The sequence below is a fragment of the Lathamus discolor genome, chromosome 5 (assembly GCF_037157495.1).
Source record: "Lathamus discolor isolate bLatDis1 chromosome 5, bLatDis1.hap1, whole genome shotgun sequence".
NCBI classification, from domain to species: Eukaryota; Metazoa; Chordata; class Aves; order Psittaciformes; family Psittacidae; genus Lathamus; species Lathamus discolor.
The window spans coordinates 7,444,756-7,469,864 of NC_088888.1; the positions used below are offsets into that span (position 1 = coordinate 7,444,756).

At 41.9% G+C, this 25,109-nt stretch overlaps 1 long non-coding RNA gene across 1 annotated transcript in view; it reads left to right on the forward strand.

The window, feature by feature from the left end:
• The window catches only part of LOC136016002 (uncharacterized), a 49,403-nt gene extending 44,736 nt beyond the window's left edge, over positions 1 to 4,667 (forward strand). Inside the window, exons 2-3 of the long non-coding RNA XR_010613448.1 lie at positions 2,891 to 2,945; positions 4,287 to 4,667. This is a non-coding gene — a long non-coding RNA (uncharacterized LOC136016002). The remainder of the gene's footprint in view (positions 1 to 2,890; positions 2,946 to 4,286) is intronic.
• The last annotated feature ends 20,442 nt before the right edge of the window (positions 4,668 to 25,109 follow it).

Here is a 25,109-nt window from a genome sequence, read left to right on the forward strand (position 1 = left end):
TTCTGACAGTGAACACATCCAATGTGGGTGACTAATCATTTCAAACAACCTTGATAAACCTACTAAGCAATTATTACAGTCGAAGTTGACCCCTCAATATCCTTTCCTGCTCACCACCAAGGTGATGTCCCCATCCTTTAACTCTTTTTCTTTCTCCAGCCATTTTAAGTTGGCTCTGCAGGGCTGAGTTCAGGCTGTGGGGCACCACAGAGCTCTTGCTGCTGTGACACTATTGCTGGTGTAAATGATGGGTGGAAGAATGATGGTTGCTGCAATTGGTATGCAAAATGTTTGTCTACAAGCTGAGTGACTCATTAATTACAGGCTATAAAACGCTACTTTGCTTCTCCTGCCCCTCTCAATCTAATTTGTAGGCATTTAACTCAGCCTTCTCCAGATAATGCATGGATGCAGACAATGAAAAAATACTCAGTAAAATCACTGGTTTAACTCTGCCAATTTGCCTCATCTCTGAAATGACCCCTCAGGAGCGCAGCTGAAATATAAAACTAAGACAGGGGAGGGATTGTCATTGACAGTTTCTGATAGATGAGGATAGTTTGTGCTGCTGCTTCTTTCTTATTGCTTGAAAGTGGGATTACTTTTGTTTACATGCTAAAAATGGGTTTGATCTTGTTGATAATTTATCTATGTTGCCATATATTATTTTTGCCTTGAATTTCTTGGAGGGTGAAACCTCCGCAGCATCCCTAGGCAACCTGCTCCGCTGTTTGACCACTCTCACAGTAAAAACTGATTTGTGTGTTTAGATGGAATTTCATGTCTTTTGTGCCCCTTATGCCATGTCCTGTCACTGGACACTACTGAGAAGAGCCTGGTTCCCTCTTCTTTGCTCCCCCCTATAAGGTATTAATAAAGCCAAGATCCATGACCCAACAGTCCCAGCTCTCTCAGCCCCTCCTTGTAGGGGAGATGCTCCAGTCCTTTCCTCATCTGTGTGGCCCTTTGCTGGAATTGCTCCAATAAGTGCATGGACCCAGCACTCCAGCTGTGGCGGATTACTTTACCTACCTTGACCTGCTGGCAGCACTGGTTATGCAGCCCAGGCTGCTGTTGGCTGCCTTTGCCAGAAGGGTGCATTGCTGGCTCTTGGGCACCATTACTTTTTGGACAAATTGCCTTTGCTGCTGCTTCTTTCCATTTCTACATCTCTTCCTGGTCTAGATGAAACAATGGGCTTGTTTGTTTCACGTCATCGTCCTCATGTTTTTGCTCTAAGCTTTATGCAGCCACTGAGCCTGGTTATCAAACACAATAGAACTCAGCTCTAGTAGAGTCAAATCTTGATGTAGGAAGCGACTAAATGAAGCAGAACACACAGGCAAATACCCATCACTAGGAGAATGGAAAAGGGCAGCTTCTGAGTGATTGTATATTGTTAACTCTTTTTCTTTCCTGCTAAGTTAATGGAAGTCTACATGATATAGTTAATTAACGCCTATCAAAGTAGCTTAAAAAGGGCAGGGTGAAGGATCTTTGAGTAGCATCATTACTCAGAAACTTTGAACACTGAAGTTTGTCACAAAGACCTCACCTGACAACACATGCATGCTGTCTAAGGTGAAAAAACTGCAGTTTCACTTGCAGTAAACCAAGAAAGTCTAGTCAGAGGTGAATTTTAAGATAAACTATTGCCTTCAAGTGTTCTTTATGGGCTCTTAGATGAGCACAAGGTACTAAAGTCAGCAAGTCTTTATTACTTCTGATGTGCCATTGTGTTAGCTGTGCACAGGGAGAGTTTGTGCTGTTGTCTCCAGATTGAGAGGCTCCATCCCCACAGGGCTGTGCTGCTGTGTGTTCCATAGCTGTAACTCCTTAAGGTGAATACATATTTTGCTTGAATCTAAATCTTGCCAGAGAGATCAAAGTAAAACCAGCTTTACTTAGTCTTTCTTTGCTGAAAATCAAACTGTAAAAGTACCTATGATTCGTCTTGGGTTGCCAGATGCTTATATTACAACAGCGTGTTAGAGATAGTAGTGCATTTAGGGTACAAAAGGGATACAGAAACTTGAATGTAACTAGCAAACATCTGTCTGGTTCACTGCTTAGCAACAAAAAAAAAAAATCAAAGAGCTCAAGACTTTGTGCTTGTCTATCTGAGAATCAGAGCATTGTTCAGGTTGGAAGGGTCAGCAGGCTGCCCACAGTTCCGTAGATGGAAAATCTATGTGGTCTCTGGGAAGCCTGTTCCTATGTTTGACCACCATCACAGTAAAAAATAAATAACACTTATGGATTCTAAGAGGAGAAGATGGAATCAAGAGACTTTTCCCTTTGTGCTTCTGTAGCAAGTTCTTTGTTTTGACTACATTTGAATGTCATTCTTGTTTCTTCAAGTAGGAAAAGTTACAGTAGATCCACTGACAGTTATCAAGTATAACTGAAAGGTAGTGCATAATTTCTAAGGTGAAGATAAATGCTTGGAAAACTGTGTGAGAAGCACTATATATACAAACAGTTTTTTTCTGAATGGATTTTAGAGCTAGCTTTAGAGGAACTGTACTGATTTCAGGCCCAGTTAAATGGAGTAACAGTCTGAACAGATTAAGTGTTCATGTCCTTTAAGATAAACTCATGGCAGTATTGCTTGTACTTGTAACCTTCAAAGTGGGACAACTGCAGAATGCTCAGAGAAGCTTTTCCAGTCTATTTCACTCTCATATGTGCTAATCCCTCTTGTTTACTAACAGTACTTTAAAAAAATGTAACGAAATGGGACTTTCTCCCTGTGAGAAAGGCCAGCTCCAACTGAGAAATCCTTGGGTCTTTTAAGAAATAAAACCCTACTTTTTTTGGTGGTGTTTTGGATTTTATAGAACAATGTATGATTTGTGTTCATATCCCACTTCCATTCATTGCCTATCAGCCTCATGAGCTTCCAAAGAGGAGAGGAAAGACATGGTTCCCTTCCATTTTCTGAGGTAATTTTGGACAACAAAGTTGGGCTGCACTGGGCTTCTCATGGACGGGGGTGATGCTCTCATGCACTGTGATTTTATCAGGGGAGGTTTTATAAACTCATGCTGCTCCAAGCCAACGTAGCCCTATTGTTATCGAGGGCACTGCAGCAGGGATCTACTGCAGCTGAAATCTGGGCTCTTTTTCTTTTATCAAATAGATTGCCACATCCCTCAACAATGGCTATCAAGAGCTTATTCTTTGAGAAACAAAATGTGTCATTTGTGTGTCAATGACAACATGTGCTGCCTGCATTTCAAAACTCCTCAGAAGCGTTCAGAGTTTCTGGGTGAGAAAGTCGTGCTGATAAATACAATGCACTCAAAGTTCTGTCTTGCAGGAGGAACTTGATGTCCTGTACATGCGATGTTCTTTATTACTGATGCTCCTGGTATTTTGAGGCATGCCACATTCTGAAATGCTGATGTATAGGAGGAATTTATCTCTGCCTGGTTAAGAATGGTACATAGGCAGCGATAGGCAAATGGGTGAGGTGGAGTCAAGACTGACTGCTTGGGATTATTTTGGATATTAAATGTACAGCAAACAGGAAAAAAATGCTCTGTGGGGTGGTGTTGGCTTTTCTCCTGCACAGAAACAGGACCCAGTTTCAGTCTGTTTACACAGGAAGTACAAGCATGCACATAACTACCATGTATTTGCAACAGGAGCAGAGGGTCAAATGAAAGATACAAAACTATCATAAACTCCACTATAAGGCAGGGTGGCATTTGTGAGCGTGAAGCTGGATTCACATCAAGGTCCTTCTTCCTAAGGGAGGTAGTTAAAGCAGCGAGATTCTCCCTTTGGATTTCCTCTTTGCGTTCCAGTATTTCAATGTTGGTGCTGATTTAATTTGCTAATTTAAAGTTTTGATGTAAGCGCACTTAGTTACCTGATAAAACAGATTTCCTAGTGATGCACACTCCTTTCTTTCTCCTCTGTGTGCTGATCTTCCTTCCTGTAAGCCGTACAACTGAAGCAGACAGCAAGCAGATTTCCACCTAAGCTCCAGCTTTCCAAGGAAGCTGTCCTGCAGTGACTGATACCGGGAAATAAAGGGTTAACATTGTGCCTGCTTGCTTAAGTCACTGTGCTTAGTGGAGCAGAACCATAGGAGTCAAAGTTGCTAGAATGGTGAAGCAGAATTGCAGGGGTAACAGCTGCTAGGCAGAATTGTAGTAGATAAGATTCATAGCTTAATATTTAAGACATTCTTGTTTAAATAGTATCTGTAGAAAGAAAAGGAACAAAAGATAGCCAGAGTAACAAAATTTGTGAACTTGACAAGTTTCTGCTTTAAGATACATAAAACCAGCTTGTACCGAACCTGAGCTTTGGAGAGGAGCTGAAACCCCATTGAGTCTGCGTGAAAGCAAGAGGTTACTCACAGTGATGAAGAGGAACTAGAGGCCTTCATCCTCATGACCCCCTAACGACCCCCACCAGGAGGCACTGCGCAGGCGCACAATGGGACAATGCCAGAAAACTAATTATAATACTAGACGGGGATAAGTTTTGCATATGTATTAGGCGTGAAGCAATCTCATGTTTAGGTAATCATTATATGTAATATAAACAGTGGCAAAGGAAGGGTGCACATGCCTTTGTAGGAGTAATCCCCATGCGCCTCAGTGCTGAATAAAGCATACCTACTTTACAACTCTAATGAGTTGTGGAGTCTATCCGTGTATCATGACCAGGTCTAATCACAAAGCCAAAGGCTTTGTCACACCAGTGGAAGTGTTTCACCTCTGCCCAGTAAACACTGGGAGGGTTGGGTGTGAGGTAGGACTGGGGCAGTCCTAGTTCTTCAGTCAATTTGGATCATGTGAAGGCATTGCTTAACACCCTGTGGGCAAGAAAATATCCCCAGGCACAATTGTTTGTTCTGTGACATTAAGACTCTTAATGTAGCTGGCATTATGTTTTCAGGAAGATTCAGCAATTCATAAACTAGAGAGAATGAAAAACATAAGGGCAGGTTAACAAGCAAGCTTCCCAGTCTGCAAATCCAGATGGAGTGATAACTGGGCTGTGTCTTTCCCTGGTAATGTGAACAGCCTGCACAGGGCTCTCATTGCTGTATTCCCAACATTTATGTCTCTTGTATGTGACTGAATAGGAACAAGGGACTCTAAAGCCAGTATTATAGGTATTGAAATGCTCTTTATTTTGTCTAGAACAGTCTTTCCTATAACATATTCTTGATGGGGTCCTGTGGGTTGGACTATATTTCATCCATAGCTGTACAAAAGGGAGCATTACAGTCCTTCAATCCTACTAGGAACCCCTGAGCTACAAATTTATGTTCCAGAGTTGTTGAGAGGCAGGTTAGCTCCATTTGGTGTCTGAAAAACAGTGGCTACCTGATGACTGATTCACTGCATGAAGTCCTTTCTGTGAAACAGCAGAAAGTCATGTGGCATGCTCAGCTTGATTAGTTCAGTTACTTAACCACAGTGGTAACTGCTGAATGATGATGGTGAATACAGCTAGCTTATGCATTCAGAGAGTCACCTTCTAAGCTAATAAATACATGACAAGGGTGATTCAGCTACCGCTAATGATGTCAGAGCCATAAAGAAACGTCTATCGGTCTAATGTATGTGTGCTGTTCAACATGAAATTAAAAAGTGTCACAAAGTCACAGAACCACAGACTAGTTTAAGTTGGAAGGGCCCTTAAAGCTCACCCAGTTCCAGCCCCCTGCCATGGGCAGGCACACCTTCCACTAGAGCAGGCTGCTCTAAGTCCCTGTGTCCAACCCGGCCTTGAAGACTGCCAGGGATGGGGCTGCCACAGCTTCTCTGGGCGCCCTGTGCCAGTGCCTCAGCACCCTCACAGGGAAGAATTTCTTCCTAATGGCTCATCTCAGTCTCCCCTGTTTGCATTTGAAGGATGCTCAGAGGTGGGGTAAAACAAAAAAGAAGAAAGAAGGTGGGGCTGGGGAGTGAGGGAACAGGAATGGGGATGACACTCAGTGAACCCCAAAGGCCCAATAAAGTATTCAGCTAACTAAAACCCCAAAGAGTTTAGAATAGCATGCTTCTGTATGTGGACTTATGATGTCAAGGTAATGTACAGAAATGAATTGGTCCAAAAATGTTTTCTTTCAATTTATTATTAGTAGTTGCATTTCAAAGCAGTGACATGTATTTAGAAGGCCAAAATCCTATCTTTTTGCTGCCTCTGTGTGTTGCTGTGAAGAAGGTGCTTCCTGCAATATTCGCTGCTTTTTCCTGAGGCTTTCTTAGCACAGCAGAGATGCAGACACAGGGCAGAATTTCTCCCTTAGCTGTGGACAGCAGCATGACTTGCAGAGCTCCCAAACCACTTGAAGTGTTATACCCAGGCTAAGGCTGACAAGGCTCCTAGATTTGTGGTCCATGGCAGGGAGTGCTTTTGTCTGACATTAATTTCTTTGGGGAAAGAGAAGCTTTGGCACAAGCCACTGAGAGCTGGAGATGATGATCTGGCTGGAATTTTTTAAAGGCAGTTTTTAGCCAATTAGTTTTATTTCCCCTGGAAATAATAGATATTCAGAGAAATACTAATATTTCTAATCTTTCATTCCATTTTAGAGTACAAGCTGAGACTTGATCCAAAATATTGGCATTTTCAGAGGAATGAGGAGCACTGTTGCTGTTTTCCATTGGCTGAGCTCACCATGGTCCTTGCAGCTTCCTCTCTACTGCTTCCCCTTTCCTTTCTGATTCGGTGCTGCCCTAATAAGCACTGCCTAGTGCAAGAGATGCTTCTTTCTTCTCCCAATTTTCTCTGTAGCCTCGACTCCTCCATATTCAAGCATTCTGTGCCCTTGCAAATGGCATAAGCTGACCTTGTCCCACTTGGAACTGAAGCTCATTTGGGTTTACTCATAACTCTGCCATCTTTTGCTGTTGCCATAATTCTCAGTTTTTTTTCCTATCCTGAACTACATGGTGTGTCAGTATGTCAGTTGTACATCAATTCTATTCTTCCACTGGAATGTCAGTTCCATTGGTATGTCAATTCTTCCATTGGAAGAATGCAAACGACTTGTGTACCTGATCACAGTGCTGTGGCGTAAAGAGTCTGTGGCTTCGCATGTGTCCATTGCCAGTGTGAACTAAACCATATTAAGCACTATTAGTTTGATTGCGTGTCTGAGAGTAGAAATGACTTGTCTTTGCAAACATCCAGAGTTGTTTAAGATCTGATTACTTCCTGGGTACCTTAAAACCATTTACTGGTTATTCCTAGTCCTGTCATATCAGGGCTGGCTGATCCCTGTCCCAGTTTTTTTCAGGGCATTTCAAAGTTACTGAATACGGACCTGCATTTCTGTCACACTTAGCTCTGGGGTCACTGAAGCTTTCTGCTTGGTGGCAGATTAAAGTTCAGAGTGAAAGCAGAAGAAGGGATTGTGTCTTTACCCTGTGTGGAAGCTTAATGGTGATAGAACTTCCCCAGTTCCTACTGAAACAAATGAATCTTGTTAGTAAGTGTAGGAGCAGGCCCTGGAGATGTGTGATCCAGGCTGGGAAGATTTGAAGCCCCACGTCAATCAGTTAAAAGTTTAGAAAACTGCACTAAAGTGCTGCTGTTTGGTCATTTCAGGATCCTCTTGTGAGGTGTAGCTACATTATTTGTGTGATGATTTCCACAGTGGTGGTGTCTTAACTTTGGAGGCTTCACTGAAGTGTTGCATAGTATTTTGAGGTTTAGATTGCAAGAAGTATTAGAAAAATACAGCTATTTGTAACATTGGTTTATTATGTAGGCAGTTAAATTTCTGTTTTATCAGATGTCTAGTACATATTGTTATAGTAGAATTGTGTATCATTATTGTGCTGTACAACTGAGGAATGGTAGTCGAACAAATCAGTTTGATAAGCCACAGTTCAGTTTATGCTTAAATACATATTAAAAATAACAAACTTAAGATGAAATGTTCCTTATCTTACTACTGATCTAGAAGCCACTTTGTTTATTAATGGTAACTGCTGTTTACAAGTGTTTCTGGCATCACAGCGTAGGGAACCAAACTAAAAGGTTTTAATATGCGTTTGTGCATCTGAGCTATATGAAAGATGATTTCACAGAATCATAGAATTGACTTCAGAAGACACTTCTGTGCAGCTGGTAAAAGAACTGTGTGCATTTGTCTGAATCATTCTGGTGTAGGGACTGAGCAAGAGACTGCTATTGAAAGAAGAAATTATTTAGTTCTGTGTAAGCAACAAAAGCTTGGCCAAGGGCTGACTGGAGCAGGAGAGGATTTCTTTAGGAAAGCAAGAGAGAAAACTGTTTCCTCTAGCAAACTTCCAATTTAATATAATTTGAAAGGAAGCGTGCTTACTGACTTTCAGTAGGGACTTGAAATCTTTATCAGTGATTGATGAAGAATATGTTGAACCTACTGAGATTGCAGGTTGTATTTCCAAGCATTTTAAATTAACTAAGCACAATTCTTTTTCTGGTACTTTGTCTCTCTTCATAAAAATTCCATGTATATGTGTATACCTTCCAGAGAGGAACTGATTTGTAAAGAAGTTCTATACAACCAGCTGAAAAAAAGCAGCTTGGCTAAGATGATGTGAGGGAGAAGGAAACGGGGGCAGAGCAGATAGCTTCTCTCTGTGGCAAAGAAAATACTCCAGCTGAGAAACTCAAGCTTTCTGTTCATGATCCAAATAAAATACACTTCCCATCTCCTCATGAGGTTAGGTTCAAACTTGTCTGATGACATTGAGAGAGGTGCCTGCACCACTGCATGAGTCATGCATATCAAGTAGCCGTGCAGCCTCACTGGCATCTTTCCCATTAACCTTTTATTTTTAGAGTCAAAATTGATTTCTTGGGATATCTGTATGTTTGTGCACACCTGCTTTTAATAGACAAACCTTAGACCTTCATGCCATAAAGCTTTGGCTTTAAGCATGTTTCCGTCCTCTATTCCTTCCCCCTCCTGCTGAATTAATATAGGTTTGTGCAGTCTGTTTTCCTAGGTCATGCAATATTAATGTAGAGCCCTTCCATCTACAGCTTCTTCTCTCTTGCTATCATCCTTGCTTAATATTTGTGCAGTATGCTCCTCGTTCGTAGGTGTCAGCATGCAAATTCAGCGCCAGAAACATGTAGTGTTAATTCCAGAATAAGCTACTCCCACAAGAAAGAGCTAACTTGCAGGCAAAAATCTGACAAAATAACAGATTGTATTAATACTGAGGAAAAGTATCAGACCAAAGTCTTTTTAAGGGATCCCAGATGGCTGGAAGACCCCTATTAGAAACACGCTGCCTGTAAAATGAAATCAGAAGAGTGAATGGCTCCCAGAAACCTATTAGGAATAAAGCTGTCAGAAATATTTGCAGAGGCACTGCAAGGGCTTTGTCCCAGGGACCATGTGCTGTGTGCTCTTTGCCTGAATTTCACACTCGGGACCTTCAGCTAAGAATGTTTTGCCTTAATCCAGTCTTGACTGATCCACCAATGGAGTTAAAAAGAAGTATTGGCTAATAATCAAGGAGGGCATGAGGTATAGTGACATGTCAAGAACAGCTGCTTTGAAATGCAATAGAAGTAATGAAGAGTTCAGCAGCAAAGATAGACATAATCTTGCATCCTGGAGAAGGCAGAACCTGACAGTGATTCTACGAAAGTATTGTGATTTCTTAAAAGCTTGAAAATGAGAAGTTGAAAGGTTTTGGTGATCAGCCACATTTCATGAATGGGTATAAGAAAGAGCTATTTCTGGCTTTATACGCAGCAGGAAGGAAAAGCTGTGACGGTGTTTGCCTTTCAGGACAGAGTATTGTTGAGAGAAAGATGTTGTGTTCTTCTGGTAGATGTAATAAAAGGGCAACAACTTTATTTCCTATTTGTGTCAATGAAAATAGAATGAAGAGCTCTACTCTCCATACAACACTTAAAGAACTGCTGCCCTTTGAGTTTGGGATTCTGATTCTTGAAAGTAGGTCTGCTGTTCAGGCTTTAATCTGTGCCAGAGATATCTTGGGAGCAGAAGCAGAAATATCCTTTGGAAGCATTGGATATAACATTAGTTTGAGTGGGGATGGAGGGTAGTAACAACTCCTGAGCAGTTAGGAAAATTCTGGAGGACGGTAGTGCAGGGCTGCACATTCAGATCTTGGTTAGCGCTGTTGGTTCAACCACACTCTGGAAATGGTTTGCAGAAGGTCAGAAACTCGGAAAGTATGTGTGTCTGTGTACGTTTCTGAGAGGCAAGCATTGTTCATACCATCAAACCCAGAAGTGTTGGAGTAGTAGTCTCTGACTATTACAGGAACTGTGTGGGTTTATCTTAAAAATCATCTGCTGGTTCATTTTTATGGGTTACTAGTCCCTCTGGTGATCATGTGAAATGCAAGATATTTTAGCATCTGCTTCTTTTAGGTTCATGGTCTATCCTGATTTCTGGTTTTAGTTCTCTATTCTTCTGTATTTTCTCAGAAGAACTTCTCCTTGCATGCTGATGGTGGCAATGCGCTCCAAAGGAGGAAGTGTTTTCTGAACACTTGGGTGTTTTCTGTGTTTCACCTTTCCAGATGGCTCAAAACCCTGGACACTGGTATAAGGTATTTTCACAGAGGAAATTATTTCATTCATTTCAGCGTTTCTGGTAGCACATTATATCTAGAGTTACAAGCTGAAAATTGCCTGCCCTGAATAGTCCAAACTTTGATCTTAAGCTTTTTTAGCTGTTATTCCTGTGGAGTGCAGCTACTTTGCTGCCTCATGCTGATAACCCCGTTCCATGTAAAGGACTCGTAACCTGAATAATCAGTTTCCTGGAGATGTACCCAACAAGCTTTGCCTTAAAATTTCACATTTGGAAAAGGGTAGAAAAAAATTCTCACACTGGAAAGTATTTTAAATTAAGAGTAATAGGGATGTGTATATAGGGACAATGGGAATATCATTCTAGTGCCTTGATAAATGAGCACTGCCAGGATGCCTCTGGCGTTTAGTCCTATAGCACGTGGAATTTGTGTGCTTGGCTGGGTATGCTGATAATCCAGGTGGTTACAAGAATTTTCTAGGAGATAATCCTCCATCCTATAGAAAGGAATTTAGTAACCAGAATCCAAACTAATTTATCTGCTTTGAATAGGGCCATAGTGTCCACAAATTTCCATGATGTGGTTGAGCCGAAATCTCTGCTCTAGATGAAGAGAAAAGCAGTTATTAGGTAGTTACCCCCTTATGATAGCATCACACACTAATATTGAAGGTTTAACTGAACCACTGTACAGCCTGAAGGATGTGCTTTTAACTGATAGAGAAATAGGAGGTACATTCTGGCTTATGAATTGGAGGCTATCAGCTGAGGTGAAATTCCTATTTCATTCATGGATGAATGGGGAATAATTTTTTGTAAGAGAATAGTAATGTATGAATCAAATGTTTTTACTCTTACTGACAGGACAATCTCTATAATTACAGCTGGGTTGTGCTTCAGTTGCCTTGCACTTTCAGCTAATGATACTGAGTATTAGTGATTCTGTTGTATCTGCAGAACTGCTTTGAGGCTGCAGTTCTGCAGAATGACTGCGTATCCTGGAGTCTTGCACTGCTAAACTGAAGTCTTTCTGACTTGAAAATTAGGTCCCTAGTGCTGCAAGTGATTAGTGCAGAGTGATTATTTGTACCACAGAAAAATATGAATAAACTTGTGACAACGTGATTTCTTTGACATATTGTCTGTGTATACAGACAGCAGCTATTTTAGTATGAGATATGGGGAAGAAGTGTTTTGGGCTTTTCGAAAATGCTGGTATGTGACAGAAAGTGAAGGCTTAAGGGTATTAAAAAGGATATTTCCAAAGATGATGATGCAGTTGGGGAAGAGGCAAGCTACATAATATAAAACTCTTAAAATGACAGTCCTCCTTCAAAAGAACTCTCCAAAGGGCTTATAAGAGACAAAAACATGATCTATGCTAGGTCTCAGAAGAGATGCTCCAGTGCACGGAGCACAGTCCAGGACCAGAAGGCAGGAAAGGGAAGATGCAGGGGTATGCAGTGGGAGGGTGATGAATAGAAATTTGATGCTGGTGGTGACAGATGCTACTGCAGCAGGGACAGCATGGGACTAGAGCTGCCTAATTGTCAGTAAGGACCTTTAACCGCAATGCTGAATGCAGGGGGCTGAGCAGATGCTAACAACTTCAGCATTAACTTTGAACTGCAGGCTTATCTTTATGAAGTTTGCTTTCTGGCTGTTTAAAAAATGAAATAGCTGACCTTTTATTTTACAACACTTAAATTCTGAAAAAATACCATGCTTCTGTTTCTATACTTTACTATAAATTGTGTAAGTACCTTCCCATCCCCTTTTCATATTGGAGCCCTCTCTTGCGAACAGACTCTTACCCAAAGCACGGGGAGCTCCTTGTCCCTTTCTTGCTTTACCTTTGCCGTTGACTATTCTGGGCTCTTTTTTTCAAGCTGTTCACTGCATCTTTCAGCCAAGCTGCTTTCTGGTGGGTAATGTCATAGAATCATAAAATAGTTACCATGCACTTTTGCCCGTCAGCAGTATTGGTCTGCAGAAAGCTGCGCCGCTTGTCAGACTTTCTCCATTCGCTGCCATTCAAATAAAGTTTGATCCTGTCTGGAAAGCCTTTATTAGAAAGGACTGCCACATACCTGATAGCTTCAGAACCAGCTGGGAACGCTGAGCATGCTGTCAGCCTGCTTCTAGTGAGCTGGCCACCCCATCTGCCTTATGCGGAATATCATAAAGTGTTTGCTTCAAAAGTATTCCTCAGTTACTGATATCCAAATGGTTATGCATATTCTTGTATGTGATACATGTCTCTCTGGCTCCCACATCTGAAGCTTTATCTTAAAGCATGGTAAGGTGTGTTTGCACATATATACTCATTTCTAGTAGCTTTAAGAAGCTCTGCTGTAAATTGTTGTTTCTCCTGTTGTAGTGAGTTTATTTATATATTTTTAAACCTGTTTTTATTCCCCCTTCTACATTCCCCACTGAGAAGTGGTGATAATGGTCACGAAATTGCCCTCAGTATTTGGACAAACGTCACTGCTGATCCTGGGTGCAGGATGCCAGGCTATACTGAGATACTGCTTTCTCATTATCACTGCTATTAGTTAGACAAGCTAACAGTAAGTATGGAGATGTCAATATATATTGAAATCAGGAAGTGTGATGACAATGCAACTCTTGCCTATCTCTCCCATGGCATTGGGAGCATGTGTTTTTCTGCTCACCTGTCATGTCAGTTCCTTTGGACACACATTATTTGTCTTTTACTCTGTGCCATTTGCCGATAGATGAAATGCAGGTTCTTCACAAAGACCTCTACAGAGCAGGCCACTGATGACTGCAGAATAAGCTCTTTAGCACAAGGACTAGCTCCTGAATACAGACTTCACTGACAGAAGCATCTTGGTATAATAGATTTTTTTGGCTTAGTTTTTTGCATCTGAGTGCATGAAAAAACCTGTGATCATGCTTTTCTGGTTGATACAGGTTATAATTTTCAAGACACATTCAAGGAGATAGGAGGATGTTCCTGTCTCTAATAGAGCAGCACTTCTGAGATGCGAGTTGGGACATTCTGTTGTTGCTTATGAAATATGACAATCCAGCTTTAATGCAGCCATTGGATGTAGGTCATTCAGTTGGACATGCACAGCTGAAGACATGCTACTCCTGTTGCAGTAAATGGTTATGGCTTTAGTGCTTCCACATCTTGGAAAGCAAAAAAAAAGATGATTATTTGGAAGAGTGGCTGGATGAGGATAAAGACAAAAGAATTGTTGGCATAGGAAAGTAACGGAAACTTGGCTGCTGCTTCCTACTCTGGTTTCTCTCCACTGTTTTCATTGATTAATCACATTAATCACATTCTGCTCATAACTGCTTCCATCTGGAAGCGAAAAGAGTAGAGCCACTTCTTAGGGCACTTTCAAGTAGTCATTTGTCTGGCTTAGAGGTCCATAGGTTTTATCATCTCTATAAAATCTCTGTAAATGCAATCTTTGTGGTCTGGGTTTTATTTTTTTCCTGAGGTGACTGTAGTTCTTAAACCCCAACAGTTATTTGGGACAGTCCTTGCCATGTGAAATTCACTGTCTCTCTTTATGCTTCTTAATTTCTATTTTAGAGCTCTCAATCCTACCTGTGAGAGTGGTTGTATTTTTAGAAGGCGTTTGCTTATTGCTTTTATATTCCTATTGAACTGCATCAGCTTCTGCTGCCCTTAAACTTGACCAGGATGGATTTCAGTGATACACCTGCTCTCTCTTAAGTGTTCTTCTTTCTGTAGTGGGCTTTTTCATTAATCAGTGAGGCAAAATTGTACATCTGTAGTTGTTTGACATTGACATTCGGAAGCTTGGCTTTAAGCTAAAATCCTTTGTGCTCTTCCTTCAGTTCTTGGTGTGTCCAAGTACGGAATGTTAGATAACATCTCTCTGTGGGTTCGGTGTGAGATCCTAACATCATTGCCCTTATCGTGCTATTAGACTAGCAAACAATGTAATTCGTTGGTTACTTTGACGCCGCAGACATTGCTTTATTATGTAGACAAGCCAGTGAATATTTGGGAAGCCAGACAGGCTTGAGAGGAGCCGCGGCCAGAAGTCAGACGCCTGAAGCAGGAAGGGCTGCCGGGTGCCTGACTCCAGGTTTCAGGCACCGTTGTCTGTCGCCTGCCTCGCTGTTAGCTGAGTGAGCTGGCTGAGTACCAGGGCACCACGATGTACCACCGGGGAAGAACAACAAAAAAGACAGGAAAAGCAAACGCAAAGTGAACATTGTGAACCCGCGGCGCTCTTCCCAGAGGAGCCACGTGCGTGTCCTGCGGCACTAACGCGGCCTTTCCTTCCTGGGCACCACATGTTATGGCCGGTGTCCAGGGTGAGTGTGGGGCAATTCGAGGGCAACTTCCCTGCGCGGCTGTGAATCTGGGCCTGGATCAGAGGAGTTTGGGTCTGAATTTGTCCCAAACGGCTGGAGAACACAGAGCTAGTGCGTCCTCATCTGCTCCATTACAGAGCCAAAGGATGTAAGTCGGAGGGGTGGGGAGAGAGAGAGAGGGGCAGCCATGAGGGGAGAGGAGGGGCGGCCATGATGTAACATCGTGAGGGGAAAGAAGGCGCGGCCATGACAGGTGAGGGGTGGTCATGTGTGGAGATAGTGAGGAAAAAGAAGGGGGCAACCATGAAGAGAGCTCGTGAGGGGAGAGGAGGAGCAGCCATGAGTGGTAAGGGGATGTCGTGAGGGGAGAGGAAGGGTGGCCATGAGGAAAGATCGTGAGGTGAAAGGAGGGGCAGCCATGAGGAGAGATGACAAGGGGAGAGCAAGGGCAGCCATTGGGCATGAAGAATGGCCATGACTGGTGAGGCGCAGTCATGAGGGGGGATCGTGAGGGGAGAGGAGGAGGGGCCATGAGGTGTAGGGGCAGCAGCTGTGCAGTGTGGGCAGCTATGGGGGGCAGATGAGGGGTGGCTGCGAGTGGAGATCATGAGGGGAGATCAGTTTGCCTTTAGTGACATGGGTTAATGGTGGGCTTGGCAGTGCTGGGGTAACAGTTGGACTTGATCTTAAAGGTGTTCTTCAACCTTGTTGATTCTATGACTCAACTGCTTATCTACCTGTTATACCCATTTTAGCACATACTGCAAGTGTTACATTCGCATTCGAAGAAACACTTGTGCCTTAAATATTTTCTTGATTCCATGTTGAACTTCCATCTCTAGCACACTTTTGACTTCTTTCTGTAGTGCATTACACTAGGATGTGAACGTTCACAATGTGTGTTTTGAGGGGAATGGAGCAGCGAGTATGCACGGGCTTTGATAGAACACTCCATCAGTAGGCTTTGGAGCTTTAACATAGTAAGCCATCTAGTTCATTCCCTTACAAATCCTTAATGATGGAAGCTTTCATGCTGTTTAGACCTTTTCCCTTACTTTGTGCATTATGATGCATTAATCTCTCTTTGCAGTTCTCTTTTTCCCTAGGTTTACACCCCTGGAAATGCATTCTCAGGCCAGTTGCAGTTGATACAAGAATTAGGTTTTGCCTGACATGTTTCAAATAATTTACCTAAGGAGCAGGAATAATATCTGGAGCTAATTTCACTAATTTCACTGCTATCACCTAGGGCTGCATATAAATCACTGTTTCACTTTTCATTTCCTTGACCGCTAATTTTGCTGTTCTCTCTGGAAGCGCTGACTGGTGCCAGAGCAACCATTATCCCAGACTTTCATGAGACAGTTTGTTATTTTTACTTGAAGCAGGATCTATGATAAATTAACTTCATTAACTTCAAGCCAGTGCCCAGCTTTTGATTTCTAATCACTTTTTTATTTTGCTCAGAGATCACTAGCTGCTAAAGCATAACGTCAGTCTTCAACCAGAACTGGAATTCATCTCCCCTTTTAGAGCTTAGGGGCAAAAGGTCTGTTGTGAAGCAACTTTCCCATCCACTCTGGGGCATAATTTGTCCCAGAGAAAACTTGGGAGAGATAAAGATGTGTCCGTTGGCACTGATTGTTGATGTGGATTGGTGCAGGCAGTGGGGAAAACTGTCCAGTCTTGGGATACTCTGCAATATTTATGTGAAATTTACCCAGAGTGGCTCTTTCTGCTCTCTCGGGGGCAATGCTGCTCCACACTGGTACTGATCCACTGCTTCTGTCTCTAGAGTGTGCAGCTCCATCCTAAAGAACCTGGAGCCAGATCCAGGCAGTCAATCTTAGCCACACTGCAGTGGCCAGCTGGGTTCAAGCACAGTGTCTCAGCGCAGACTTGCTTTGCCTGTAATTTGCACCAAATAATTAATTTGAGTTTAGTCCCTTCTTACCTGATAACATCTGCAAGGATCAAATTTTGAACAGAAAATTTTTCTTGACCTTCTTCACCCATCAACAATTTATTGCAGCTTGGTCATGTGAAAGAAGCCTTGAGTTCTTGTGGGCAAGGCTTTGCTTTGTTGGGAAGGTATTCTTGGAATTGCTGTTGGCCCTTACACCTTGTCACTAGCAGGCTTTTAACGCTCTGCCTAACCTCATCTGGGACACCATGTCACATATTCTGCCCAAGGGCCTAGGGGTTTCATTGAAGCTCAGGCTTAGAGACCCAGTCCTTGCACCGTGTTGTGGATGTAGCTGTTCCTAGGTCTGTTCCTGGATTGTTGTTTGGGTTTTCTGAACTAACCTTGGGCCTGAATTGGTCCTTTACATCTGCCTGGTGATCACAGGACCGTTGATAGGACATGTTGCTATCACCACCCCATTCTGCTTGCCCAGCTCTGGTGCTGTGGTGCCTGTCGATGGGTTTACTGCCCAGCCTGCATTGTGGCCACTGCTAGCTCTTGGCTCACCATCACCTTGCGGGGCAGCTCGCTGACAGTTATAGAGTAATAACAAATAAGATTTTATGCCTTATCCTGTAACACTTCAAAGTGCTTTGTAAGAAGCAACAGGAGTTTGTCTACTTCTGAGATAGGGAGGAAATAAATGGGTGATGGTCATGCAAGTGAAGCAGAGATGCTGATCAGGAGCAAGCACCTACTTCTGATTTACCAAGTAACAAGATATCCATGATGACAGGCTGAGCTTTATTTCTTGTGACCCTGATGGGTTGGCTCTGATGGGTTTTCACATCCTCATTTCCCTCTTGGTGCCCCTTTCCTTCTGGCACAGGAGAGATGGGATGCTGCTGGGCTCTGTCATTGCCTCTTTGCTGATCTGCTGAAAGGTGATTTGAGAGATAGAAGCTGTCTGCTCTGTGACTTGAGTCAAACCCAATTCATTAAGCTTTGGTGCTGCGTTCCTTGCAGTTGTTATTTAGCAGGGCTCTGTTGATTTAACAGTAAATTTAGCTCTTTGGCCTCTGAAAACCACCATTACAAAACAGGTGAAATTTTTAGGCTGTTGGAGCTGACTTTATGGCAATTGGGTCTGTAGCCTAATCACTAATCCTTGGAAACAAAATAATCATTTTCAGTTCTAGTAATGGCTTAAATAAAACATCTGTATGCTCTGCCTCTTTAACATTACTATGATTTATCAATAGACAAGTAGAAATGGATGTAGTCAGTATCCTCTGGGATTCATTTGGTTGTTTTCTTTAACTGAGCTGTATGATTTTGCCCTAGGTTCTAGAGAAAGTCTTGCTGACCCTGTAGGATGTGAAAGGCCAATAAACTGTCATTGTGTGAGATGTATTCTGTCTTCATTTTGAACAGAGGATGCATCTGAAGGAGGCAAGCCTCAGGAATGGCTCTGTTAGTATATGCTGCATTGGATAGTGCTTGCTATTAACACCCTTGCTACAGGAAGTTAATTCTGGCAGTGAAGACTGAGGCTGTCAAAAGAATCTTGGGCTGTATTAACCTCCCTGAGGAGGTAGGAGATAATGCAGGCTTGATCCTCCAATTTTTGGAACTGAGTGGGAGCTAGATTATCCTGCAGCAACAAGATTTGGGTTAGTTCTGCTGTTCTGTGTAAAACCTCAGAGAAATGGTACTGCCAGAAGTCCTCATCAAGATGAATAACAGTTGTTTCAAAAATAGATGGATGCCTTGTGTTGACATACACTTAAACCTTGATCGTGTCTTTACCTTTGAATGTGCTATAAGATCCTTAACACCACCACCACCACTACCACCACCACCACCACCCCCCCCAAACTACTTTTGAAAGGAGGTACCCAACACAGATCTTAACTAAGAAAGAAATCTTGTTGAGACACTGGATCTTTCAGGGAGGTGACACTAAGCTGAGAGAGGTCCCTAGTTGTTTTGGTTGGAAGTAATGTAAGTTATCCTTGTTTTACGGTCTCTCAGTCAGGGTGCTGATGAGTAGTGAGGGATGTTGCTCTGGTATCTTCACTCTGCAGGAAGGTGGAGCAAACACATCCCTTCGCATCTTGAGCTGTGGAAGCTCACTGCAGACATGATCATTGAGGAACTTCTGTTAACATAGTGTGTGTGGGAATCAGAAGGCTTATTTATTAAGGCTTCAAACACTTTAAAGTTGTGAGCAGATGAGATCAGGAGAGACTGTTAGGCTTTCATAACTGACAGAATAGAATTATTTAGGCCATTTGCTAGGCAAAAGGTTTAGATCTTACACTGCCTAGCAACTTAAAAGGTCTCTGTATCCCAGACAGCCGTAAGATCCTGTGGAGCCAGACGAGTCAGACTAATCCTGCAGTGAAGGGCAAGGGACATTTCCTTAATTAAAAAAAAGACTATTTTTTTTTCTTGTTATATTTCAGTCACATATTATCAGGGGAACTTAAAAGGACATTGTTACATTAACCCCATACTTAGTTCTTTGTGTTGAACACTTTATAAAGTTCAATCTTTTATGTCTCCTTTATAGTATTTTATGGATTAGCAATGTAAAAAAAATATTGTGCCTGTAACAGGACCTTATCGTTATCTGCAAAAGCTCATGGAGAAGAAGGAGGCTTAAAATTGGAGTGAGGCTCAGAATTATCTGGGAGAACTTGGGTCATGGTTATTGCTGTTACTGTTGTTGAACTTCCAGCCTTCCTACTGGCAACTGGGAATCTTTCAACCCCAATTTACCTTGGAAAGTGTGACTCACTAGATCTAAGCTTTCAACAAGCTTTTACAGCCTAATTAAATGAGATGGGGATATAAAGGCACAGCACAGGGATGCCACCTACTCCAAAGTTCATTAAATCATAGACTGTAACATCTTTTTGGCACTTGTAAAAGAAACTTCTGTTTCCCAGCTTTTGAAGCTTTACATCCAATGGATCAGACTTGATCAAAACAGTCACTGCCCAGTGAATAGGATTTGTGACATTCCTAGTCCAAGGCTTCAGGCTTTGTATTAACATGATGATGTGAGGGACTCTCTAGGATTGCTACAGCCAGGCTGGCTTTAGCAGTCCAGCAGTCAGGTGATTCCAGCATCATTTAGCTTCACTTTAGCTTTATTTTATAGTAAGAGCAAGCAACCATTTGTAAAGATAAAAGATTGTGTGGCAGAGTGAAAAGGCAAGGTGATATTTGGGGTTCCAGTCAGCAGTCATTACAGGAGAGTTGTCTTTGGTGAAGAGTTGCCATTGGATGAAGCCAGTGCAGAGTTAACAGCGAATGACCGAAAAATACCGCAACAAATAATCGGGAGCCAAAGGAAAGAAAGATCATATAGACAGACTCTTGTCAAGAAAACATGAAAATGATCCTTAGTAGATTTGAGGACTGAGGAGGAAGAAGGGGCTGCCCCTGTGAACACTGAACTCCTGATGACAAAGACCTCAGGATGTTGATGTACTCTCACTCTGCTTGAGGAAAAGTGGAGGCATCAAACAGATGGACACTGGAAGGATGAATTTAATATCATGAAAAGGTGCAGATAATAGATGCTACTAAGAGTGGGTTTTAAGTATGTAACAGTTTTAACTGTATGATATCTCTATTATTGTGGACTGAGCATTAGGATCATAGAAAACTTGAAAACAAGGGATCTGAGTGGCACAGGTCCAGAAATTCCCCTTTTCATCTTGGCTGTCATTCTGTCTTGATCAAAGCACATGTTCTGACATACTCTCTGATACTTATCTAAAGCCGCTGCTTTTTTTCCTTTAGTCTCATGCTATGCTGCAATAAAGGGGCAAACAGAAAAAGTAAATCAAAATTATAATTTTTGTTCACATTGTTTGGAGTGAGAAGGAGCAGATCTATTGCCCCTCACAGCCATGCTGTAGGTAGAAAGATCTTTCATATTTTATGTGTTAAATTGCTAATTGAGTCACAGCACTTTCTAATGAATCTGGAGGACAGATTCAGGGGAGATATCAGGGGAGCCATAGAAGACTCAAATTCTGCCCAGGGCTTCCTAAGGCTTTTGTGGGTGCCATGCATCTGGCAACAGCAGTATAAGTTTCTCCTGCCCCCTGAGGATTGACACCCGTCAGAGCTGCTACCCCCAGTACAGAGCAGCAGACTGATATTGAAACATGTCTGGCTCAAAATCTGTTGCCTCTGCTCAAATCTCTTTTTTTAGTCTCTGTCACAGACTGAGATACTGAGCAGACAGCAGCATCTTAAATGGCCACAGTAAGGTACCCCAGGTGCTCATCAGCTATGGGCCAGGTTGTGCAAAATTTATTGAATTCCAGACTTCAAGCAGCTAAAGATGCCTTTATGACATGGTTTCACACTGGGCAGATATTGTTGTTTTCCAGGCTGTGTGTCGGGGCTTTTCTTTCCATTCTACCAGAGGCTATGTAGTCACTGTGATGAATATATAGTGACAAATACATAGAATCCCAGACTGGTTTGGGTTGGAAGGGACTTTTAAGCTCATCCAGTTCCAACCCCCTGCCACAGGAAGGGACACCTTCCACTATAGAAGGTTGCTCCAAGCCCCATCCAACCTGGCCTTGAACGCTGCCAGGGATGGGGCAGCCACAGCTTCTCTGGGCACCCTGTGCCAGCGCCTCAGCACCCTTGCAGGGAAGAATTTCTTCCTAATGTCTTATCTAAATCTCCCCTTGTCCTGTTCCTTCAGGCCCTTGTCAAAAGCCGCACTCTCCAGATTTCTTGTTGGCCCTTTTAGGCACTAGAAGCAGCTCTAAGGTCTCTGTAGAACCTTCTCTTCTCCAGGCTGCCCAAGCTCTCTCAGCCTGTCTCCAGAACAGAGCTGCTCCAACCCTCAGAGCATCTCCATGGCCTCCTTTGGACTTGCTTGAACAGCTCCACATCCCTCTTGTGTTGTTTTGGTTTGGTTCTTTTTGTGTGCTGTACTTCAGCATAGTAACACTCAAGCCAGTAGCTAAAGTACAAAGTATCTTTCTGCTGCTCATGCTTTGTGCATGTTGGTGTTAATCCTTTGAGGGCAGGATGTGCTGTATTGTACTTCAGGAATTAGAGCTGCAAGGATTATGATTTTATTTTATGTCACTTGATTTGTTGACCTTAATTCAATGATTCTGGTTTCAGAATTAACTGTGGAAAAAAAAAATAATCGCAGAAATGGCCTCTTTCCTTGAAACAGGCTTGGCCCTCACAATGTGCATTATTCCATTGCCTCCTGTCAAGGACAACATCAAAAACTTATCCAGAAGCTGAAAGAAATGGAATGGCACCTTCAGTGGCCAGTGGTTTGGTTTTTTTTTCCCCTTTTAATTAAAGAACTATAGGAAGAGGGACATAACAGCTGCCTGGGACTTCATGAGAGGGATCTGCATACTCCCTGATGGCTGTAACTCACAAGTTAATGAGAAAAGGATGTGCTCAAAAAAACCCAAAGTGCTCACAGAACTTGATGTTCCTTCTTTCTCCTCCCTGCTTTTGGAGAGGATAAACTGCTATGTATCTGTCATATTAAAACATGCCTCTTGGTGATAGTCTGAGTGCTGTGAGCTATTTTAGTGTACCTGCATATTGCCATGGTGTATTTTGAATCTCTCTTGATCATCTTTGGAGTTTTTTCTTTCTTCATTACTGTTAGCAGTGTGGGGAAACCGGTTTGAAAAAACACGCCAAACAAACATAAGCCAAGGTAGGAGATGCAGCAGGAAGGAAACACAAAACATTAAAACTGCACTTTACATTAACTTACATTCTGGTAGGTTGCTGTGGGTTTATCACATAAGGTAACATTTAATCTGTAGGGAAAAACATAGAGCTGGTTTTCACACAATGACTTTTAGGCTGCCCTGAAAGATGGGTGTCTGTAAAGTGGTGGGTCCTACTCTGGGAAAACAAACATGCTCCTTAGGTAGGTCTGTAGGTTGTACTTGAACTGAGTGAGCTGAGCCATCTCTGAGGAATGTTTTCTCTGACCCTGCTGTCTCCTAGTAGTAATCCATGCAATCCATACAGCTCAATATTCAGTGACTCATTTCCCTGAGCTATGACAAGCACTAAGCTATTCAAGTGTCAGCCTTGATGATTTGCATCTTATTGTAGACCGAAAACCAGGTCTGTGACTTATCTGCATGGAGATAATGGAGTAGCAGACTGTGATAAGATTATGTTAGGGATTGTTGCTCCTGTTGTTTTGTAGTTATAGAGAGATAATTGCTTTTGTAAATCATTGCACTGGATTAACCATGCAGTTCATTTTCCCTGGTGTCCATATCCAACAGTAGTAGGCAGTACCAGGCACTTCAGATGAGTATCTAAAGAAAAGTAATGTACTCTCCTTTGATGCCATTCTAATCTCTAATTATTAGTCTGATTTATGCCTGGGGAAACCAGGGTTTATATACTTCCTGATTTTTGTTGTTTAACTGAATTAAATAGCAGAGTAACATGTAAGACTGGCACATATGCTTAAAAAACCTGCACTCCTTTTGCCTTGATGTGGTACCGAGCACATGTGTGAGTTACGACTGTTTCAGTGGATTTTAATATTTCGCACAAATACTCTTGGACAATGTCATCTCTCTGTTTATACAATCTAGATGGAACACAAAAGGAATTCAAGCTTTCCCTCATTGGCCTATCATTATGCCACAAATCATGAAATGCCAATTTTAAATGCAATTTTTGTGGGTTTTTTTAAAGGATTGCCAAGCTGGAATTGTGCCCAGTAGTGCTGCCTGCATTCTGAGTGTTCAAAATGCGCTAGGTTTGGTAAAAGACTGTAATTTTCTGCTATAATAATACAGCTGTTGGGAATTATGTGGTAGCCAAATTCCTATCAACTTCCCCAGGAATTAGAAATAGTCTTTCTCAACCCTAGAGACAATGAGGAATAAGAAGGTAATTGCTGGATGATCATACAGCAGACTGCTTTGAAATGATACCAAGAAGATATCAAAGATATGAAGCTGAACCTGACTCCATAATCCTGGTTCTTGATTGTCAGGAGAAAACAGCAAAAGGAAGAGCTGATAATTGATTCATGGAGGGTTGCAGATCACCACTGACTTGAAGATAAAGTAAAAATAGTGGGGAAAATGCAGGAAATCATCTTCATGATGGTGCCAAACAACAACCAAGTATAGAAAAAATAAGGGCCCACATTCAACTACTTTTTGTTTGTATGAATAACTTCATTTGATCATTTCACTTATTCGTGAAAAAGATTGTTTTTCTTTTTCCCAGCCTAACTTTGAAAATCAAAATGTTTCAGCCAAAAAAATATAAAAGTGGAAATTAAAAAAAAAAAAAAAGGAAAATAAGAAACACAATTTTCAGGAAAATATCTGCTGAAATGAGATTGTTTCAGATCCATTTCTGAGAAACCTCTGTATTTTCTTACTGGGCATTTTATTAGCATATACACCTATGCTAAGAAAATGCCCAAATACTTCAATGCTTTGCTGTACTTGTGATATGGATAGAAATGACACGGCTGGAAAATTTAAAAGGTAACAAAAGAATAAATGCAATGGGATTGGGATGAGCAGCAGAGAAGGCAGAGCGGAAACCTACTGTATTAAAAGAGAAAAGGAACGAAGTGGGTGAGGTCACTTTGTTAGAATTAAAAGCAAATATCTTACACAGCATCCTGTACATTAATTTAGCAGTAATGAAAATAATTGTTCCCTCCAGCTTGAAACTGTGGCTAATTACAATTAAGCATTCATTACAAGTTAACATAATTAGACCTTCACTATGCTTCATAAATACATGGCTTAAATTATGTAGGGAGGGAGGAAATGTCCTTTGTAGCACTTTCCTGTCGTCTTTTCCCGCTACTTCCACAGCTCTGTCTCAGATGATCCCACTGTGTGTGCTAAACCTGATTATTCAGACAGTTTCTTGCCAAGCCTGAGACACATTTATGTAGTTTGTACCTCATGTCAGGCAGGATCAGTAAGACCCAGTTTTTAGAGGATTTCAGGAGCTGCAGCCTCACTGAAGTTGTGCTTTTTATGCCTCTGATCCCAAATACAGATCCAAAATACACAGTTTAAGTAATAAGCTTTTGTAAAATGAGGGAAGAAGGCACTTGAAAAAAAAAGAAGGAAAAAAAAATCCCACACAAAAAAAAACCCAAACCCCAAAGATTTTCTACCTTTCTAAAAATACAGTTTTCTTACAATAAAACATCTGGTACTTTTGCTGATGTAAGCTACTGTGCCTGCAGTGGATTTATGCTGCTTTTTATTTTCCACTGAGAGCTGGAGAATAGCA